The sequence below is a fragment of the Meleagris gallopavo genome, chromosome 1, assembly GCF_905368555.1.
Source record: "Meleagris gallopavo chromosome 1, MGAL_WU_HG_1.1, whole genome shotgun sequence".
Taxonomy (NCBI): domain Eukaryota; kingdom Metazoa; phylum Chordata; class Aves; order Galliformes; family Phasianidae; genus Meleagris; species Meleagris gallopavo.
In genome coordinates this window covers 116,745,640-116,767,710 of record NC_139404.1, presented here as the reverse complement: position 1 = coordinate 116,767,710, position 22,071 = coordinate 116,745,640, and the positions used below count along the sequence as shown (strand labels likewise).

The window sequence follows — 22,071 nt, the reverse complement described above, 5'->3', positions numbered from 1 at the left end:
GTATGTGAGAATCCATGGCTTATGGCAGTTTAGACTCTGCACCTATTCCTATTTTTGCCCATATTTTCGAAGATGATATTAGAGATTCCTCTTCAGGTCTGAAAATAAAAAAGCAATATGAGAACAATGCAGAGCTGTCTAGAAGATCAGCGGGGCCACCTAAATGGAGCAAGCTTGCATTATTCATGTTTCTTTGAAAAGCGACCATATCTCAAGTAAAAATTAATGTTCAAATTTGTTGAGCAAAAAAATTAAAAATACAGTTGCTTAATAAATGTTCATGACTGATTAATTCAACAGGCCAAGGCCTATAAATTGAAAAGATCCCTGTGTTGTGTTCAAAAGTTCACAAAAAAATTCAATGAGTGTTCCACTTGTGAGCCATGTATAATAGTGAGCAGAAGAATAACAAATAAGACAGTCTCTGCCAGGTGTGGAAAGACCCAAAAGAAGGAAGTGTTGTTTCATCCGAAGTTTTAAAGCACAGAGACCTACAGATCTCCCAGGAATTGATATATATATACATATATTTTAACTGGCTTGTAATCTTCTATTTATTCTCTGAGTTAGAATCATAGAATCATTAAGTTTGGACAGACCAATAAGTTCATCTCACCCAACCATCAGTCCACGCCTGTGACCACCCTAGATAGACCGTGAAACTCAGTGTGTCATCTACCCTTTTCTTCAACACCTCCAGAAATGGTGACTCCACCACCTCTCTTGCAGCCTGTTCCAATGTACAATGAACAAATTACAATTTATTTACGTTGAAGATACTTTGACTTTTTCAAATCTGTTTTATGTCAAAAGAAAACCCCAAGGATATTATCTGTTTCAATGTATACAATGAACAGTATTTTTTAACCAGGTGAAATATATTTTGTCAACCCAGAAAAAAACAGCAGAACAGTAAGGTGAATCCTATCATCTGCCCAAATAGAAAATAAAAACAAAGAGATTTTCAGATACAGCTGTTGACTCTAGAATCTCTCTCACCTTCCTCAGTGAAGATGATAAGCTATAAGCTTCTGTATTCATTGGTTGCTTCACAACAATCCCATTCCACCAAGGCCATCTGACATCACTTTCAATGTGGACAGATAATAAAATTCACCACCAAATACTTTCATATGTTTGACATTCCCTTGAAGAAGAGTTTTTAGAAGTTCAGACTAATTCAAAGTTGGAAATACAAAGAACATGCAGTTATGAGCAGTTGTGCTAACAGACTAATTTTACCTGCATTGAGAACACTGACGTAGGTATTTTACGTTAAGAGCAGGTAAGCCACATTTTTGGTTTATCCCATTCTCAGAGAAATCTCTGTGAACATCCAAAAGATTCCACCCACAGTGATTTTAAACCTTGAGAGTGTTTACCTTTAAAAATCAACAACACTGTGGATTTCCCCTTATCTTGCCCCACAGTGACAAATATGATAATGTTTGGTGGACAATCAATATTTTGGACCACAGACTCAGTAAACAATTGTCCCAATAGCTTTTTATTTACGGCTCAGATTCCCCCTCAAGCCATGGACCACTACTGTGGGAAATGCAAGATGTTAGTTGTGAGTCTGGTTCTGGCACCTTGATAATAAAGTTACCCTACCTTGAGGCCTAAGAAAAGAGCTGCTGTAAATTTTATCACCAGAAAGCACAAAGTGACTTTCACAGATGGCTCCAGTAGGCACTTAATGTATAGAATAACCATGCTGCTTTGAGGTCCTGTATTCAGAAAGGCTTTGCAGGCTCATTACAATCAGTAGTTTTATCCAGATAACACAGGGCACTGGGAACAGCGAGTATAACCTACTAACTTGAAAACATTTTTGTATGCAAATGCTGCTCCAGCTCTGCCTCATATTTATCATACACTTGTAACACTGGGTGTTGGTGAACTCTGGTCTAGCAAAAACACTCACCCAAGTCTATCTTTCTCATGGCCTCAAGTGGACTTTGAATTAGGCATTAGTACTAGTGCTTGTTAACTGAGAAGAACAGTTTCATGAAATTGGAACCAAACTGTATAAAAATTATGAGCCAAGATATTTTGCAGTGCCATTCATATATAAATGTAATTTTTCTTCGATGCAGTTTAAAATAGGATTCCTCTACATAACTGATATATAGATTGGAAGTACTGTATGTACATCTGCGCATTAATGAATCTGTAAACAATACATAAGAAAAGTCAAATCTTTTTGACTTTTGAGCTATTTCACTTTTCAGAAGCATCTAAACTGTTTGCTCTAGTTAGAATTGTCTACTGAATATGATTTGATAGAAAATCACCAAGTTATTCTTGTCATAACTCTAAGGAACTGAGGCTTCAGCTGAGCACAACAAAGCCCTAAAACATTAAAATACACCACTGTCTCAGAGCAGTGAGTTTCAGTGTAAAAATAAGACCCATCAATTTGAGTATGAGACGGTTAAAGCTAGGTGGAGAAGCATAAAAGTCTTTGTAAGCAGCCTAAAGTATAAGAAAAAATCATTGGACGTCTTTAGGCTGCAGATTACCTGATGTTCCTGTGCTGCTTTTGAGAAAGCTGCTGATAAACTATGAATTGTTGTCTAGCCATCATAAGGCACATGATTCATGTGGTTGCCTCTATCACATCTATTCCTCCAATAAACGATGTGCTGCTTATTCTGATTCCCAATAGCTATCAGGGTTGACTAAACTCAGAGTTGAAGGAATGTTATTTTCACGGTGTGGGTCTCACCTTTTACAATCTGAACTTTCCATATATCATCAGCACTGGCAAAGTCTCTGACCAGCTCTTGAATCAGTGACAGATAGGCAGCATGTGCTGACAACCCTGAGACAGCCTGGGGGAAAAGAGAGGTTAGAAAAGATTTGAGCTGGAGGCAAACTCTCTTGCACTGACGTAACTGCAGTTATCATTCTCTCAGGGATAACTAGGCACATTTTTTTTCCTATGTCTCATCTGAGGTTCTTTCCCTTGTTTCTATAGCAAATTTGGGAATAATCATGTTTCTACTGATCTTATATTAAGACATTTCTTTTATGATCTCAATTTAGCTTTCTTTTGATAGCAGTCCTCCTTTGTTAAGGCATTTCTCTGTGATATTTGGGTAGAACAATCTTTGAAAGAAATTCATCTCTGATTAGTCCCTTCCTGTTTCTGTTCCCTATATATAGGCTGTGCCTTCAATTTACCCCAGGATTTCCATGAAATCAAAGAATTCAACCTAAATCTTGAAATCCTGAGATTAAAATAGGTGGGATGCACATCATCATGCACATTGAGTCACATTACTTCTCATAGTAGGGAGGCACTGAGTGGGGCAGCATTTAGTGCAGTCCCTTTTCCTTTCAGTCATCATCTGTATTCTTTCCTGCTGCTGTTCCTTTGCCATATCTGTATTGGAGAGTACATTAGAAAAGAGGAAAAGAGAGGGTGAATTAGATTTTCTGCCACTCTGGTGCCATTTCTTTCCCCCTTTGGTTTCTGTATGGGAATCAAAGCTATATACCAAGATTACAGGAAAGGTATAAAATGTTTGTCCTCTGGTTTCCTGCTGCTCTGAGTCTCTTTTTCCCTTTGTTATTTACAGCATTGGTAGCCTCATTAACAGGGGGTTACAACCCCTTTACTTGCCAGCCCTGGTTCTCCAAGGAGTCTCCCTGTCTTTGATTACCTGCTTTGCTACCACTGCACATTCAAGCCAGGGCCTTTTCCAGCCAATCTGACCTGGTCAACAAAACAGGAATATTCCTAGTCTGAAAGTACATCCCACTTAAAGGTATCCTTCCTGGATGAAGGCATCCTCACACAGTGCAGAGGTTCCCCAGCCGCTCCTTTGCTCACCTTGGGACAAGGAGATAAACTAGGATCAGGGAGGCAGCTGCAGCATCTGATGCCTTGGGCATTTTAGGATTGTTGCAACAGATAGATCTATGGATCACTCACCTTAACCAAAAGTGGTCTGTCCAGTAAATGACAACTAGAAGAAACAAGTAGTCCATATTTTGGAGCACGTGCTCCCTTGCTCTCTTGTTGTAAGTGCAGTGAAATGTCTGGCTTTGCTATATAAGAATGTGTGGATTTGGATCTGCTCCCAAAACACTGAAGGAAAACATGCAAAGATAAATCACCTCAATAATGAAATCACGAAAACCACCATTCTCAGCCAGGAGGAAGCTGACAATGGATTTACCAGTAACAACTGCAAATTCAGAAAATCAGCGGCATGTTATTCTTTGCCACCAGAACATATCCACAGATGGATTTTGAAGGGCCACAAAAATTTTCCAAGGGATGGAATACCTCTGCTATGAAGACAGGCTGAGGGAGCTGGGGCTGTTCGGCCCGGAGATGAGAAGACTCAGAGGAGACCTGATAGCAGCCTTTCAAGGGGGACTATGAGAAAGAAGGGGAATGACTCTTTATCAGGGTCTGTGGTGATAGGACAAGAGGAAATGGTTTCCAACTAAAAGAGGGGAGATTTAGGTTGGATACAAGGAGAAAGCCTTTTACAGTGAGGGTGGTGAGACATTGGAATAGGCTGCCCAGAGACGTGGTTGATGCCCTGTCCCTGGAGACTCCTGATACTGCTAGAAGTACTAGAAAAGTTAATAGCAATCTGATTTCTCTTTTGATGCTGGGAATATTGGCCACTGCAGTACTGGATAAGACCATTCATCCAGTATCCCGCCTGTAGTGAGGTTAATCACTGCTGTGATCTGAAGAGCATTCACAGGATTTTCATAAAAGTAAACAATAGTATCTATGATTTTCACTATTAGGTGAAGGAAAGCTTCATGCAGACATGCTGCTTCATCTCAAGACAAGGTGTGAATATGGCATCTTCCATGTGTGTTGGGTGGGAACAACATACAGCTTCCACAGAAGTTAGTCCAGCAGTCACTAAGGCTTGCTGAAAGTGGTAAACTCCTAGTCATCTCTATAAGAATGAGGTAAAGTCATGGGGTGGACTCATGCTACTCATGCTAACATAGATGCCACTACAACTAAGAACTGTTGTCTGCTGAGATTTGGCTTGAAATCACGTTCTCCTCATTACCGTTTTCTGCCCACTGCACAGATAAAGCAAATCAGGAAATCTGCTCTATCTCAGAAACCCACTTTCTTGTGTGGATGAAAGAAAATGCCACATTCTATGAAAATCAATTAGTTACTGGAACAATTTTAGCAGAGTTTTTTTTTTTTTTTTTTAAAAAAAAAGGAACTGTAAAGAAAGCTGCAATCCACAGTCTCAGCACATTTAAATGTTTCCTTGATTGTGTAAATAAGGTTGAATTGACAGGTAAAATAGCAATGTCCATTCTGTGTGCCTTTGAAAATAGCTGTCAAGGAAGATCAAAAAGTAAGCTCTAAACAGCACTGTATCGCATGTAGCTCTCAGTCATGCTTTGTTCCTGTTGCACTGCTCTGGCACAAATGGACTACTGAACCAGCTGAAAATGCTGATCACCTTCAAGGGACAGATAAAAACAGTCTCTTCTTGAGAAGACAGAGAGCATTTCTCACTTCTGGATCTTGCCTGTAGCAACACTGGGGAAAAATCTTCCACCTCTGGGCAGTGATTTCTGTACTAATGAATGTGCAGGTAGACCAGCTGCAATTGCCTTCCACCGTAGGAAGAAATTGCAAGTGAGCTCAGGACATCCCCATTTTTGAAACTAAATTGCACAATTCACCAAATTCTGTTTTTCCTTCCTATTAGCTGCCTGAGTTGATCAGTCAGACCAATTCTGCTTGCAAGCTCACTCTTGACTAAAATTATACCAAAGTTAGGCATCTAGAATGGTGCTCTGCTTTACACATACTTAAGCCCTGATTTACAGAATGCAGATACAATGGTGATCTAGATCTATTTCTGTGTATAGTATCTAGCAGACCTTTCAAAATCCTAGCCTACTATCAAACCTTCCTGTCAGCGAGGTAGCTAGCAGATGATCTGTCACATGGGCATTTAGGCAGACTCAGAAAAAATGAAACCATTTAGAAGATTCTGAACAGCCTTATTTCTGCCTCTTGTACTTTCTAGAGCCCCATTTGAAAAGGAAATCATAGCTACTAGAAACTTTTCTTTTTGTCTTTTCATAACTTTTTGCACAGGAAAGAAAGGACTATGAATTACATACAGTTTTGCTCCAGAGTGCATTGCCATTTCAGTCTCAAAACACGGACACTCTCCTAACAGACGCATCTTCAGATAGACAATCTGAGCATAGTATTAGTTATTTGAAGTACTTTATTGACATGTACATGATCATGGTCTACTATATCCTTGTTAGCTATTATGGGCCAAAAGAGAAGTAAGATTAGATCATGACTACTGTGCTGCATTAGGTGTAATTCCTTGAAACACATGGCAGTCAGACACTTCGGTAGGGCTGACCCTGAATTGAGAACAGTGTAGGTTCTCTACAGTTAGTGACTGCACGAGGGGACTCTTGCTTCATGTCAGTCAGTGTGCCAAGCCTTGCAGCTTCCTTCATGTGTGGACTTGGGGACAGTAGTACCATTCCAACTTCACATTACAAGAAGGTAAATGACAGATTATTGAAATTTCATTCTTTTAAAAATCTATTTACATTTTATTTCTCATATTTCAACCAAAGCCAACTTTGGACAACAACCACAAAGAGCAGAGAGCTGACAATTCTGCTGTGGTGGCTGTCACCCATTGCTGATACAAACCTTTTTTAACCCACACAATTCAGTGTAAGTAGAAAGCATGCAGTCTTCCAGGAAGCTTCTCATCTGCTATTCACTTCCTTCAAACAAAAGGCTTTCTCTGCATGCATTTTAAACAATGGATGAAACTAAGCCTGAAGATTATGCAAAATGAATGAATAATTAATTGTCCAGGGAGTTATCTGTGTAGTTCCCATCTTTGAGAAATGTTGGCAACTGATGGAGTCCTCAAGTCTGAAAACGCTTCATGAACATGAGTACAGTCTCTGCATGAATATTTATGTCGTATTCCACATCGTATTCATCCAGTAATCCTGCTGTTGCTGAAGCATGCAGCTAGTAGCTCCAAAGCTGATAATTTATGGCACGTGTGATGACAATACATTTAAAATAATGCACATGATGTGACTGCCTGTAATTTCAATGGAATAATGGGCAATTATACACACACAGCATGTATTAGACTAGCTATAGAAGAGTCGTGGGGGTGGGTTGCAAATATTGTAAATGAACAATATTCAAAATTTAGCAAGTGCTAATAGAGCCGTTAAAACATAGTTGAAAGAAAAAAAAGCCTTCCATACGAAGTGTTTAAAACCATGCAGATCTTGACACATAAGCTTTACTTTTTGTTCAGGAAACAGAATAGCATTACCACCCCTGTCACTATGACCTGGTCTCTCTTTCTCATCCATGCTCCTGCTGAGCTATCTCACTAATATTCTCCCTTCAGGTGTTTTAGCAGCATGCTCATTCATCTGTCCTATCTACTTCTAATGGGTGCCTTAAGATAGAATCAGCTTAACAGCAAGCCCAAAAAAAAAAAAAAAAAAAAAGGCTCCCCATATCTCCTGCACACTCTCCACTATTTTCCAAGACAGACTTCTTCAAAAAAGCCTCAGGTATCTTTTTCAAGGAAGTGTCTTTTCTAAATATAGAAGACCTTTTGTGGCAAGTTGGAATCCTTGTTCTAATGCTAAAGGACGTCCCATTCTTATGTGGAAAGTGCATTGCACATTCTGTGTTTATTTCAGTTCCAATAGAGTATATGAAGGGGTAGGCCCTATGCAGCAGTATAAAGTTGTTCCACTGTCTTTTGCAAGAGGAATGAACTCAAATTCCCAGTATACCTTCAGTGTTGCTTGCTAGCTATAGGTGCTATAAAGCAAATGCAGTTAATGAGTAATAGGCTTGAGGTTGCTTTTGGTGAAGACTCAAATGTTCAGAAACTTTCACAGCAATCAATTTAATGACTGCATAAAACTGATCTGCAAATCTCACAAGTAATGTCACTGCAAGGTCAGCAATTCAAGTGTGTGGTACCACAAAGCAAGTTCCTGACATCTTGAGAGCTACTCCTGATAGTAGAAAAAGCAGATGGATAAAGAGAAAAAATAGCCTTGGAGATGAGCAGTAGTAGAATACTTGTCATGAAAACAGTGGCTAAAGGAGAGAGATCCAAGCAGCGTCTCATCTGACGCTAAATGTTCAGTCTGCATTACATATTTGTAAATAGGTAAAAAATGGGAGAAGAAATGTAAGAGGCAAGAAGAACATCTGTTGATTTGTTGTTTGTTGTTGTTTTTTTTTACATTGTCAAATGCAATCCACGAGGAGACAAAAGAACCCAGCAGTTCTGATATTCATGGTGAATATGCTGAACCCACTGAAATTCACTCAGACTTTGGCAATTGCTGCAATATGAAAATGAGATGAAGCCTTGGATAGGCCATAAAGTAAGCCAGGCTTGTTCATCTGTTTACTTCTACCCTCTGTCTTGACTCATTTTTTGTGGAAGACAATAAAGATACATAGTGTATATAAGGAATCAAAATTCCAGTACTACCATATATATCCACAGAAATATAGAATTCACATCTCAGTGGACCTTTTGGAAAATGGGAGTAGACCCCAGCTGAATTTCTTGAGAATCAGAATTGCAAAATGTGTTCTCCACGAATTGCCTTGTGCTCAAGAGTTGGGATGCTCCAGCCGCTATCTTTGAGGGAAGGACAGCCCTTCTGGGGCCTTAGCCACCATCTTAGGTAGTTTTCCCACCAATGCACATGTCCTAAATGCAGATATTCACTTGCAGATACAACACTTTTTGTGAAGAGGAACTAGTTTTATGTAGCTCACTCACGCCTGGAAGGAAAAAATACATCATTTTGTGATCATTTCAGAAACAGTGTCCCTGAAGATGGTACATTTGGAAATGACATTATTTCCTTCTATTGCACAGCAGCAATTGGCACACAGTCTATCAGAAATGCTACCTGAGTAATATAAAATATTAACCATTATCCAAAAGGAGAAAAAGGCTCTTGCCTCTACTGAAAACTACCTCTGCAGAATATCTGTAGTACTGCATTTAATCTGATTTTTACAGGGGAAGATAAACACCCTCATCTCAACCACACTGCTTTTTTAAGAGATTGGTGATTCAGCTAAATGGTGACTAAGCCACATACAAATTTTCTCTGTCAGTTCATGTGTATAAAAAGATACTTTGCTGGAATGTGTCACCTGAAGATACCACTCTCTTCTTGGAGTGAATAGGGGATTTCCAGTCCAATCACATTCCTCTGCTTTATCACTTTAGAAGTATATGCCTGCCAAGCATTTAGCATGTTTCAGGGAGCCATCAGGTCATACAGTTGAGCCACATCAGCGAGACAAGGCAAAATAGATATTGTACGTAATGGCTGGCAGAAATGGCTTACTTTTTATGAAATGATTTTTTCTTCTGAAAAGGCAAGCAAATGCATTCAAATGAACAGAAAATCAGAATTGTTGCATATTGGGCGCTAATCTGCAATTCAAAAGATACACGTTAAGTCACTTACTGTTTACAAACTGCAGCCTTTGGCAAGTAGAATATTACATCTACGAACTAGAAATAACACTGTCTTCTACAGCAGATCTGGACTGCAAAATGCCCAATAAATACAGCAAAATGAAGGGAGAAGGCACTTCTCAATATCATGTCAGCAAAGGGAAAGAAAGGAGAAAGATGAAGCAAGCTAAAGTGGAAATGAAGTCAAGACCATGATAACTGTCCTTGGCTCTTCTATAGGTGCTTTGAAAACTTCTATCTAGGGGCTAAGGCAGAAATTCCGGCTCATGACATTGATCAAGAAGGTTTGGAAAAATCATAGCCCTGGCAGCTCACTCAAGGATTTGTATGACCCTGGAAAACTAGCTTCCATGGAAATTGTTGTTGTTTTTTGATTTCCTTTACTTCTGATCATCTCTGATGATTTATAAGATTAGACATCCTATTTTTTGGCTACGTTGAGAATAAGGATTACTGAGTTTAGGCCAGCATTTGTTCCTTCTATCACTTTGGTTTTAAAACCCAGCTTGCATCAGTGACAGTTGTTACATATTTAATTAGCTACTTTGGTTGATGCAAAAGACAATTCAGTAAATAATCCACCTATTATTTCCATCCATGTAAGTCAATAATGAAAACAATGTCACACACAAGGCAGCATCCACAAATAAATGTGCATATGATAAACCACATGATAAATTTGTTTGCATCTATAAAGTGTTAAATTGCTTCAGAGTGTTACTAAAAAAAGTAATATTATTAGGATTTTTTTTCTGGTAAATTGGCTTTAAAAGCATGTGGTCAGTTTTGTAAAATGAAAGAGTTATAACGAAAACCCAATAGGTTAGAAATTCAAAAGTAGAAACAAATGCTGAGTATGTGTGTATAGCTGAACATGCATCAGAATATGATGAGAGATGCTAGCAAAGAGGTCTAAATGTTATGCTCAAGCATCAGCCTGCTAAGAATCACCACCATAGTTTAGAAGAAGCTATGATTATTTAAGGAGGTTTCAGGGAAATAAACTCTTATCTGGGCTGGCAATAGCATAAATTAACCAATTAAGGCACCTGTACCACTATAAGCATTCTAAATCATTGTTTAATGAGATAACTGGAAGTCTTTGGGGGAAGTAAAGCTGATTGTAAAGATCAAACAGGAAAAGTTCTCCAAGTGTTTGTCTCTTGCTTGTGACAAGCTGCAGCTTAGGGGCCACTGGATCTGTTAGGAGGCAGATGACATGGAATAAATAGTAAAATTAGGAGTGAAGAATCAGATTGTTATTTTTGCATGCTCATATGATCCTGCAGGTGTTCAAGGCCTGGATGGGGCCCTGGGCAACACGATCTAGTATTTATCTAGCAGCTGACAAATCTGCCTGCAGTGAGGGAGTTTGAACTTGATAATCCTTCAGGTCCCTTCCAACCCGAGCTATTCTATCATTTTATAATCATAGAATGGCTTAGGTTGGAAGAGATCTGGGCAGGGACAGCTCCAAATAGATCAGTTTGCCTCCCTTTTCAACCCATCCTTGAACATCTCTAGGCACGAGGCATTCACAGGTTCTCTGGGCTGTCTGTGTCAGTGCATCGTGACCCTCTGAGTAAAGAATTTCTTCTTCATATATAACTTAAATCTGCAAATTCTACAGATGAAACAAACAATTCTTCCTCATCACTACATAAGGGGAAATATCATACATTCTGACAGAAGATAAAGACCTAAAAATTCTTTAAATAAAGCCATATTGAAGGAACCGGAAAATCCCTATATAAAAACAAAAACAGAAGAACAACCTAGTTAGGAGAAAGGGGTGATGAAGAATATATTCACTTCTTAAAGTCATGCAATGAAGTTAGTGTTTCAGCAGATGCTGGCTTCTGCTTTGAATTTTATTTTATTGATCCAAAACTTAAGAAAATGGTATGACTCTAGGGTAATTGACAGGAGAGAGAAAGAAGCGAGATATTGTCATATGTACCCTGAGCTGTTCTATCACCACAAAATCCTCTAATACATTATTTATATATATGCAGAACTCTTGTAATTAAATACTGTAGATAAATTCATGATGAATACAACCATCATGTATGTCTGTTCTGGAAAACACTCACCAAAAAAAAATCACATCACAATAAAAATAATGTATTCTGCTCTTGGCATTTCATACAGCGTAGGGTAAACTATGCACTACATTGCCACTTGCAGCAACAAAGCCAACAACAGCAGCATACGATTAGGACTCTGAAATCTCTCTCTTTTATCTGAGATTGCTTTCTGAAATCAAATTCAGGCAGAGAGGAAAGGAGAAGCAAACAAGTTTACCCCAGCTCTTCAATAGTAAATAATCAAGAAAACTACTTGAGGAACATTAAGTGAAGCACCAGATTCTTCAAATATGATAATTGAAACATGGGTGTGGAATATCCAATTATCTGCAGATCAGTCTTTTCCTGGAGACTGGAAAGGGCACAAAAGGGTAAGCCAGCACCAAAATATACAGCAGTAGAAAGAGTCAGACTATGAACTGAAGGATAAAACTATCTCAACTTAAAATTTGTCATCAGCTATGTTGAACAGGCAGAACTCTCAACTATGTGACAAATGGCACTGCTATTCATAGATCAGCCATAAAATAGGTTGCCACGGTATAAATTGTTACCAATACTGCCCCAGGGATTGAGACATTATGCAGAGAACCACAGACCTGAGGTATTCTCAAGTGAAAATTACAGGTAATACAGTAAGAACTATATCATCGTTACATGTAAGTAACCTTTATGGTTCAATGCAAAAAATTGAATATCTAGGGTTTAGGCATCTCTGCTTATACTAGGACTTGCAATTCAGGCAATGAAAAACCTTTTATTTCTTTCTGTGATGCAGAAGTATTTTGTTTTGACATCAGACCCGGGGAGCAGACTCATCCAAATGTTTCACATCAGCTCGATTAGCACTACAGAAAGTGTGTACCTTTAGCCCATTTGTAACCCCCCATTGTCTTTTCCAATATACTTTAAAAAGGGCACAGGTTCACAGCAAATGAGTACAGTAATGCTGGATGCATATAAATAAGTGAATAATTCCCTTCTGGCTTCTTTGTGCAGCTTCACGGAAAATCCTGGCATCAGGCCAAACCAACTGCAAAAGTAAAGCATTTTCCCTCAGCATTTTAACGAAGTATACATAATACATCTTTAAGTACATTAGTGTTATAACAGGTTTCAACTGATCCATCTTGGGAAAGTAAATGAGAACTCAAAACAAATCCTGTTTTCAATTTCCCATGAGCAGCAGAGTGATTGAAATACACTCTCACCACAGGAAACAAACAAATTAAAAAAAAAAAAACAGGTTTGGCAACAAATTTGTGATTAATCAGTATTTATATTCAAGGCCTGAGGAGCTGTTTATTAGAGAGGATCAAACAACACATCTAGAAATGGTACAAAGCAAATGTGACCCTCCAAAAAGATGTCATCCTCTGCAGTCAGATGCTCTCTGGCATTTATAAGGTAAAACTCACCTCTATATGCAACAGCTGCCAAAGATACTAACTTGGAGAGATTCAGAACAGCTGAAAAGCAATGTACCATAAGAATACCTATATGTTAAGGGACAGGTGAAGTAACTATAGGTGAAGATGAGAACAGGAATCACTCATGGGGCTAAATGGCACAGTACTGTCTAATTAACATAAATTGTAATTTCAAATTGAATTGTAAGAAGGGGTAGGAAGAACCCTGAGAAATTTCCTACAGAAAGTTCCAGACATCAAATTAGTAATAAATATATGAAACATTTTAAAGTGGAGGAGATCTTAGCTTTACTGCATGTACGTCTCATATGACTATATACAGCTTCTGAAGCAGCTACTTTCGGACTTGTTTGAGACAACTAATTGTCTTTTCAAAAATGGAAACAAGCCAGTCCAGAGGAATGGGACAAGCCAGGGCTGGAGGAATCCCAGGCATCCATACAGACTGGAAGGAGCGGTCCTTGAGAGCAGCCCTGTGGAGAGGGACCTGGGGGTCTTGATGGATGAAAAACTTAGCATGAGCCAGCAGTGTGCCCTTGCGGCTCGGAAGCAAATGGTATCCTGGGCTCCATCAAAAGAAGGGTGGCCAGCAGGGACAGGGAGGTGATTGTCCCTCTCTACTCTGCTCTTGTGAGGCCCCATCTGGAGCTGCGTCCAAGTGTGGAGCCCCCAGTACAAAAAAGACAGGGAGCTGTTGGAGGGGGTCCAGAGGAGAGCCATGGAGATGATCAGGGGACTGGAGCACCTCCCCTATGAAGACAGGCTGAGGCAGCTGGGCTTGTTCAGCCTGGAGAAAAGAAGGCTGCAGGGTGACCTCATTGCAGCCTTTCAGTACCTAAAGGGAGCCTACAGACAGGAGGGGAGTCAACTCTTTGAAAAGGTTGATAACAGCAGGACAAGGGGAAATGATTTTAAGTTGAGGGAGGGAGATTTAGGATGAATGTCAGGGGGAAGTCCTTTATTATGAGAGGTGCTGGAGCAGGCTGCCCAGAGAGGTTGTGGATGCCCTGTTCCTGGAGGTGTTCAAGGCCAGATTGGATGGGGCCCTGGGCATCCTGGTCTAGTATGAAATGGAGAGGTTGGTGGCCCTGCATGTGGCAGGGGGTTGGAGATTCATGATCCTTGAGGTCCCTTCCAACCCTGGCTATTCTGTGTGATTCTATGATTCAGTCATACTTGAAAGTTTAGCAATTCCTCAAAATATTTAAGTAATAATACTGATACCTGGCAAGGAAGTGGTAACTAAATTAAGCTCAGTTTTTAGTACATATTTCTTTGCAAAGTATAAAATATAGTCTATGATTTGACAGAGTTGAGATCAAAACCCTAAAGGCAAATTTCTGTTTTGGTGGATGTGCTTGGCTAGTGTAAATTAAAGTGTTCCTAATTTTGCTAAAAACACAAGCGTGTTAAATTAATTTTGTAGGACCTGATAGTAGAATTGACACCAAGTAACTAAAATATATCACTTTTTTGTTGTTGTTGTTTTGTATCATTGTTTCAAATGTGAGTATGTGATGAGGCGGCAGCATCATACCATATTATGAAGGCAGAAAAGAAAAAGCAACAAAAACCTCTGTCCCTGCTGAACTCAGGATATTATGGGGTTTGTCTTTCCAGAGGGCACATCAATAATACTCAACATTAGTGGCATAGATTCTATATGCTTGGGAAGATGGCATGGTTATCTCACCAGGTTAATTAAGATTATCTTGAAAGAAAGCAAAGGATTCCTTTGTCTCCAGCTACACAGGACAAAAGGAGAAAAAGAGAAATAATAATACCATTTTCCATTAAAAAAAAAAAAAAAGCTTGATTTTGTTATGTATGTGTGGTATCATATTTGGGAAAAAAATAATAAAGTGAGAGGAGAGAAAGTGAAATCAGAGAAAAAGAAAGTATTTCCTGGGATCCTTAGGAGAATAACAAATGGTTTGTTAATTGGCAAGTACTTAAAAGGCTGGTTCTAATCAGGGTAAATGGGCTTGTTTTTCCAACACTGGGTTTCACATCAAAACAATAACAACTGAAAAAATCTCTACCAAAGAAAGCAAGAGGAAGTGGGTTGTCACCAGCTGTTCACAGACAGATCCCGCAACAAATGTGTAGCAGCAGATGCCATGTGAAGTGTGAGGAATGTAAATGCATATGAGTCACCATGTAAGCTTAGGTGGGGGACAGGATCTTAGGGGAGTTTTTTATGGGTGTAACCACTTCTCTGCTAGCTTTGTACTATGAGTATACAATATATTTTTTGAAAGATGGTGTACTTATCTCTGTTAAAGAGCCACAAGCACCAAGGTAAGTATCTTATACAGACGCTGCAGTGCTTTGTGTCTCTCACATGAAAAGGGTGATGGTCTGGCATCATTGCCTCTCCAGCAGAGAAAGTAGCTTAAAACGTTTCCCTCTTCCCCCTCACCTCTTTGTTCATAATAATAATGTTTGTTAAAAGGATAATTTTAAAAATCTCCAGCATTTTAGTGTTTGGTTTTCCAATGCAGCTCTGCTGGGACACTGGGGAAAAAACAGAAAATTGGTGTTGTGGCATAAATAAGAGGGGAAATGCTCTGCATCCTGTAAGTGCCCTCTATGTCTCTCACTGATGACCCCCAGTATCCCATCTCAAGTGGAGCCCCCCTGGGAACATGGTGGGGAGTTAAATCCTTGTAACACTAATGGATCTTGAAGTTCAGGTGACATTACAATGCTCTCCAGAAGACTTCAGTAAAATTCTTCTTCTCAAAAAGAAATAGAAAGAAAGAGATGGAGGGAGGTATCCTAGACTCACCTTCTGACTTGGCTGTCCCAGCTGTATCTATCTAGGCATTTTCATGCTCCTATCATTATGAAATGCACAGTGATTCATGCAAATTCCATAATCTTAAAAAAAACAGGTCATGAAGAATTATCACATTTTCATCTGTTCTGCCAGAAAATTTTCCTCTAGGTTTTTCCCAGCAACATCAGAATCTCGTATATTGAGAAAAAAACTTACTAGCAACAGTTTGTGAGGAGGTGGTTCTACATTTTGAATTCATCTTAATTTCTGGTGCTACCATGTTCCACCACAACAGACCCTGAAAATCCCCTCCTAATCATAGAATCATAGAATCACCAAGGTCGGAAAAGACCTAAAAGATCATCCAGTCCAACCGTTCACCTATTACCAATAGCTCCCACTAAACCATGTCCCTCAACACAACATCCAGTCTTTCCTTGAACACCCCCAGGGTCGGCGACTCCACCACCTCCCTGGGCAGTCCATTCCAGTGCCTGACCACCCTTTCTGAAAAGTAATACTTCCTCATGTCCAGCTTGAATCTCCCCTGCCGTAGCTTGAAACCATTCCCTCTGGTCCTATCACTAACGACACGAGAGAAGAGGCCGACCCCCCACTCACTACAACCTCCCTTCAGGAAGTTATAGAGAGCAATGAGGTCTCCCCTGAGCCTCCTCTTCTCCAGGCTGAACATTCCCAGCTCCTGCAGCCTCTCCTCATACGGCCTGTGTTCCAGACCCCTCACCAGCTTTGTTGCCCTCCTTTGAACACGTTCCAGGGCCTCAATGTCTTTCTTGCAGTGAGGGGCCCAAAACTGGACACAGTACTCGAGGTGTGGCCTCACCAGAGCTGAGTACAGGGGAACAATCACCTCTCTGCTCCTGCTGGCAACACTGTTTCTAATACAAGCCAGGATGCCATTGGCCTTCTTGGCCACCCGGGCACACTGTCCGCTCATGTTCAGCCAAGCATCAATCAATACCCCCAGGTCCATTTCCTCTACGCAGTCCTCCAGCCAAATCGCCCCAAGCCTGTAGCATCGCCTGGGGTTGTTGTGGCTGAAGTGCAGGACCCGGCATTTGGTCTTGTTAAACCTCATTCTGTTGGCTTCAGCCCAGCCATCCAGCCTGTCCAGATCCCTCTGTATGGCCTCGCTACCCCCAGGCAGATCCACCCTTCCAGCCAACTTGGTGTCATCTGCGAATTTACTGACGGTGCATTTGATGCAATGGTCCCTCCTGGATGTGGCTATCCCTGTTTTCCCCACTGAATTCATATTGCATAATAAATCATCAATCTAGTTGAACTCTGGGTTATTTTTGCACTATAAAGATGAACATGGGGATGAATGCAGTGGGAAAACTGTTATGTTCTGAGTCAGGCAGGATTAGGAATTTTGGGCACAGACCAGTACTCCTCCAGACCCTGTAGCAGCCTGGCAATCCTGCATGTCCACTTAAAACTTAAATTGCATAAACCCAGAGATCCGTCAGCGCCCAGAGGAAGGAATAAAAGATTATACTTTCCATGGAGATCATCTATCTGCAAAGATTCTCTTTAAGAAGCAACAACAGTAAAAGACATGTTTCCACTTGATCACAGGAAGAAAGATTGAGTACTGAGCCTTGCTACATCTCATCGCAGAGTACATGTAGAGGCTGAGTGGTAATGAGTCCTTCTTTTGTACCTAGACAAGTTAAGCCAGAAAAGAATGAAGTGATCTTCTACTGCCCTTCACCTCTCACTTGTCAGGTATGCCATTGAAAGGAACTTATAGTGGCATGGTACATGATTGAAGACAGGCTTTTCCCCTCTGTGTGCATGACATTTTGGCTGCACCACAGGTGTTGTCAGCAATTAAGGTCCCACCATGTGTTGGGGATAAGGAGAGCCTGGTGGCACCCACACTTGTTCCTCGGACATGTGAGGTGATGACAGTTTGCAACACTGTTTTCTTCAGTGATGAAACAAAGCTACAGAACAGTTATTTCATTTTTAAGAGAGGGGAAATCCAGCCTGTCTTGTTTTTGTTACAAATTTCTTATATGAGCTTATGCAATTGGCACATTAGTTCAGAATCAACCTAGCAGAAAAACTCTCATTTTCTCACCCTTTCTGCTTTATTCATCACCTGAATTTACCAGAGGTTTTTTGCTGTTGTAGTTGCTGGTGTTTTTTTCCCTCTAACTAGATCCAGTTTTGTTTAGTTTCTAAAATCTGAAACATTCATAGCCCAAGGTTGCAAAAGCAATGAATATTTATAATCCCGTCTTCCCAGCACACTCAGAGGTGTCTCACAGCATGATTTCACATTAGAAATATCCCACCTGTGGGGATCATTGAAAAAAACACAGATTACAAATCTGTACAACACAGAACAAGGTCAGTACCCAAATTATGGGAATTATCACATTAAAAGAGGTTGCATATCTGATGATGCACAGCACCAAAACTGATTTATAGGTACTGTACTAGCATGACTCTTTCCTGTAGAGATACTGTTTCAACTATTAAGAATGGTATTATTGCCCAGCTCTAGTTCTGAAGCTTTTCACGAATGAGCTGCAAACTGCACAGTGTACTTCTTTCTCCATTTTCAAAGGTATCTCATATCTCCAAAAGTAAGGAGCAAAAAAGGGATTATCTCCTTGCTTCAGAACACAGGGAAATACTACAGTTTAAAAACGCAGTGACTAATTACAGTGCACAGGCAGGACTCCAATGACAAGAGCTGCTTAAAACATACTGCAGTTGAAACAGTGACATTATAAGGATCTTCTGCTACTTCACTGCAGATATTCTTTGTTTATACTGACACCACACTTAAAAAAAACAATCCCTACCCCACTTTATACCAGAAACACAAGTAAAGCTTATTAATTAAAATGATTTTCTTTGCATTAGCATAAGGTAGGCAAATATGTTTGTTTCCATTTTGGAGAAAGAGACAAAGGTTAAATAGAAGCTATTGATTTTAATGCATAGAGATATCATATATCGTCCATCTTCTTGCCCATTCCTATTTTCCCCAAGCTTAGGGTAAACTATTAAATTGATGTGTGCCCTGTAAATCCCATAAGCTATTAATGTAGTTCCCTCAGTTAGAAGATAGATTAGTGACCTGAAACTCCTGTAGAATATTTGCCACTCCAGTGCAAATTAATGTCATATTTTATCCTCATTTTATATCTACATCTAAACTTTTCTTCAGAAAGGAATTCCAGAAAGAGCTTGGCTTTCAAATGCCAAAGATCTAAATCTGATCTTGAAAATTTTGGTCAAACTCTTAAAGACACAAATTTTAAATTTCTGCATTTCCCTTTTTATACTTCTGTCTGAGCCTTACAAGGAACTTACTGGCTTAAACAACTAGCCTTATCAACTGCCTGAGAATGAAAGAATGGAGCTTTAACTACTCAAGGTGGAAGTCATAATATCTGTGCATGCTCACACTGGAAGCAGAGCGGATGGATGGTTTATCTTCACTTCCTCTCATGGCTCCTTACAGCTCATAAATATCGGGAAAAGGGAAGAGGGGGTGCACAACCACCAGAGACCCTCATGAAAAACTCCTGAATCTTCTAGATACAAGTGGAGTGCAATTCCCAAGGGCAGGCTTGGAACAACTAGACTATGTAACAGTGAACACATATGTTTACCTTTGTCAACTCACCACTCAGAGACCAAAACCCCAGACTCAAGACAAAATTGGATCCAGGAGTGGTGAAATACATCTACCTCTAAATCTTCTTCTCTCTCCCTCTCTCTCTCTCAATCTCCTTCCTCTCAATCTTCGTTTACTCATTTTTCTTTACTAGCTGTTGCCTAAATTTGCTTTAAAGTAGTTGATAAGAAAATGACACCTATGCCAAATACCATTACCCATGATGGTATTAATTGTTGTTAGAAAATTGCTTATTTTTGTCTCAAAGTAGTTGATTAGCTGTAGTAAGAAAGCTCAATAAATTGTCTTGTATTGTTCCTCTGAGTCATGGTCTGACTCCATTGCCCCAGTGACCCCTGGAGAGCAAGGAATGCTCTATTCAGTGAGATTCCAAAGATTCACCTTTCTCACAATCCACTGAGTGGAACGAGACAACTTCTTTCATGCATTTTTTTTACACGAAGGAAAAAGAAATATTTATTCAGTTGTATTTAGGAGGGTTTTTTAAATACTATTAACATTTTTTAAATGCTTTGTGTTTTTCAGGACTTCATTCTTCTCCATATGCCCAGCTTGGGTTGGGTCTAAATGCAAATATCTTCCATGTCATTCAGGTTGAAGTTTTCTGTTTTAAGGCAGGTTGCTTTAAGTTGCTTAGGTATTGTATGCTAGCCTACAAGTCATTTTTGTCCAGTCACCTTTTTTAATATTATGCCTAAGACACATGTTTAGTTAAAGAAAACATCAGTCAAGCCTCCTTTCTGTGGGAATAAACACTTGAGCTAATACCTCAGGAAACTACAGCAGTCTATCAGATTTTCTGTTGGTGTTTTTTAGAGGAAATAAAAAAGGAGTAGAACGGGAGAAAATCTGTTTTCTCTTACTGTTTCTTCTTGCCAGCATTAAACAGCAAAAAAGAGGTTGAAACTTCAAAATTTCAGGAAACAGAAATTATTTCCTTCTACACTTCAGTCCCTTGGTTTTTTTTTAATTTTTTAAGTAAAAATATTTTGAAGACACAGAAAACAAACAACAGTTTGAAACAAAAGTTCTGCTCTATATTTGCCATTTATTTAGGAAGGAAAGATAAACAACTTATTGCTGAATTTGGATGTTTTGGCACAATAATTAGGTACCAATTGCAGGCAGATCACAAGTTGAACACAGGAGACAGACCTTGCAGAGACTGCGAGTATCCACGTTCATCCTCATCTCCTCAACCAAGCTACCTTTAAAACCTCACTATCTGTTATTGCAGCTTTGGCCAAAAATACTTTTGGGGAGCACATTTCAGACTCTCACCATACTCTGGATCAGAAACATCTTTGGTATCCAATCTATTCGTGCCAAATTTATCCCTGCTTTTACTTACACCTGAAAGGAGGCTGTGGTGAGGTGGGTGTTGGCCTTTTCTCCTGGGTAACAGCGATAGGACAAGAGGGAATGGTCTCAAGTTGCATTAGGAGAGGCTCAGGTTGGATATTAGGAAAAATTTATTCTCAGAAAGAGTGGTAAAGCATTGGAACAGGCTGCCCATGGAGGTGCTGGACTCACTGCCATCCCTGGAAGTGTTCAAGAAATGCGTAGATGTGGCTCTGAGGGACATGAGTTAGTGGACATGGTGGTGATGGGTTGGTAGTTGGACTAGATGATCTTAGTTATCTTTTCCAACTTTAATGATTCTATGGTTCCATGATTCTCTCCTCTCCTGCCACTTCATTTTCCATCTCTGCTTCTTATCATCGTTCTTCAAAGAAACTGATGAGCTCCATGACCCACTCTCTCTTCTAGTATATGGACTCTTCCCTGTTCTTGTTCACATTTCTGCAGATCGTTCTTTCTGTCTACAAATCAACCTGCCATGTCTTCCTATTCAAAAAAGCTCTGTGGGTTTTCTCATTTCTCCCACAACATTTCCTCAGTGGCCATCTGAATGACACCATTTGTGCAGTGGCGTCATTAGTCCTTCTCCCTTCCAGTTTGTGATGGTAAGTTGGCCAACTATTAGAGCATGGCTCAAGGTTTACCTAACTTAAAAAACCATGAGAAATTTCCACATATTGCAGAAAAAAAGAGGGAGAAGCTGACGAGAATTAAGAATAATGCTGTGAAGAAGGACCAAATTTCACAGATGGCTAATGGACAGTGAAGTGAAATTGGCTAGATCTCACTGATAATGGAGGGGAAAACTGGACATATTTTGAGGAATTTATCCTATCTAAGTCAACAGGGACTGGAAACCATAATTGGTGAAACGTACTCAACAACTCTATCAGAAGCACAAGATTTGGGTAGAGGGGTAGCAAAAATAGGACCAGTGGGGAAAAATCAAGAGTGAGTTCTGACTCAAAAGAATACAAGAGTGGGGAAAGAGAGGTGCTCAAAACAGATGGGAGGAGAAAAGCATGGTAAATGAAGAGGAAGAGGACAGTAGGGGACAACTGAGTATAAACATATTGCTGGCCAGCATGCTTAAGACTTGCACCTGACCATCACAATCTGCCCTATATTCTTATTAAATTCTATTCCTAACTTTTTTCTGTGTAAGGATTTG

General features: G+C 39.8%; 1 protein-coding gene across 1 annotated transcript in view; it reads right to left on the bottom strand.

The window, feature by feature from the left end:
* Nucleotides 1-6,291: 6,291 nt before the first annotated feature.
* The window catches only part of LOC146545583 (uncharacterized), a 297,795-nt gene continuing 282,015 nt past the window's right edge, over nt 6,292-22,071 (bottom strand). Inside the window, exon 5 of the mRNA XM_085224200.1 lies at nt 6,292-7,109. The gene's annotated coding sequence lies outside the window, so the exon portion shown is untranslated. The remainder of the gene's footprint in view (nt 7,110-22,071) is intronic.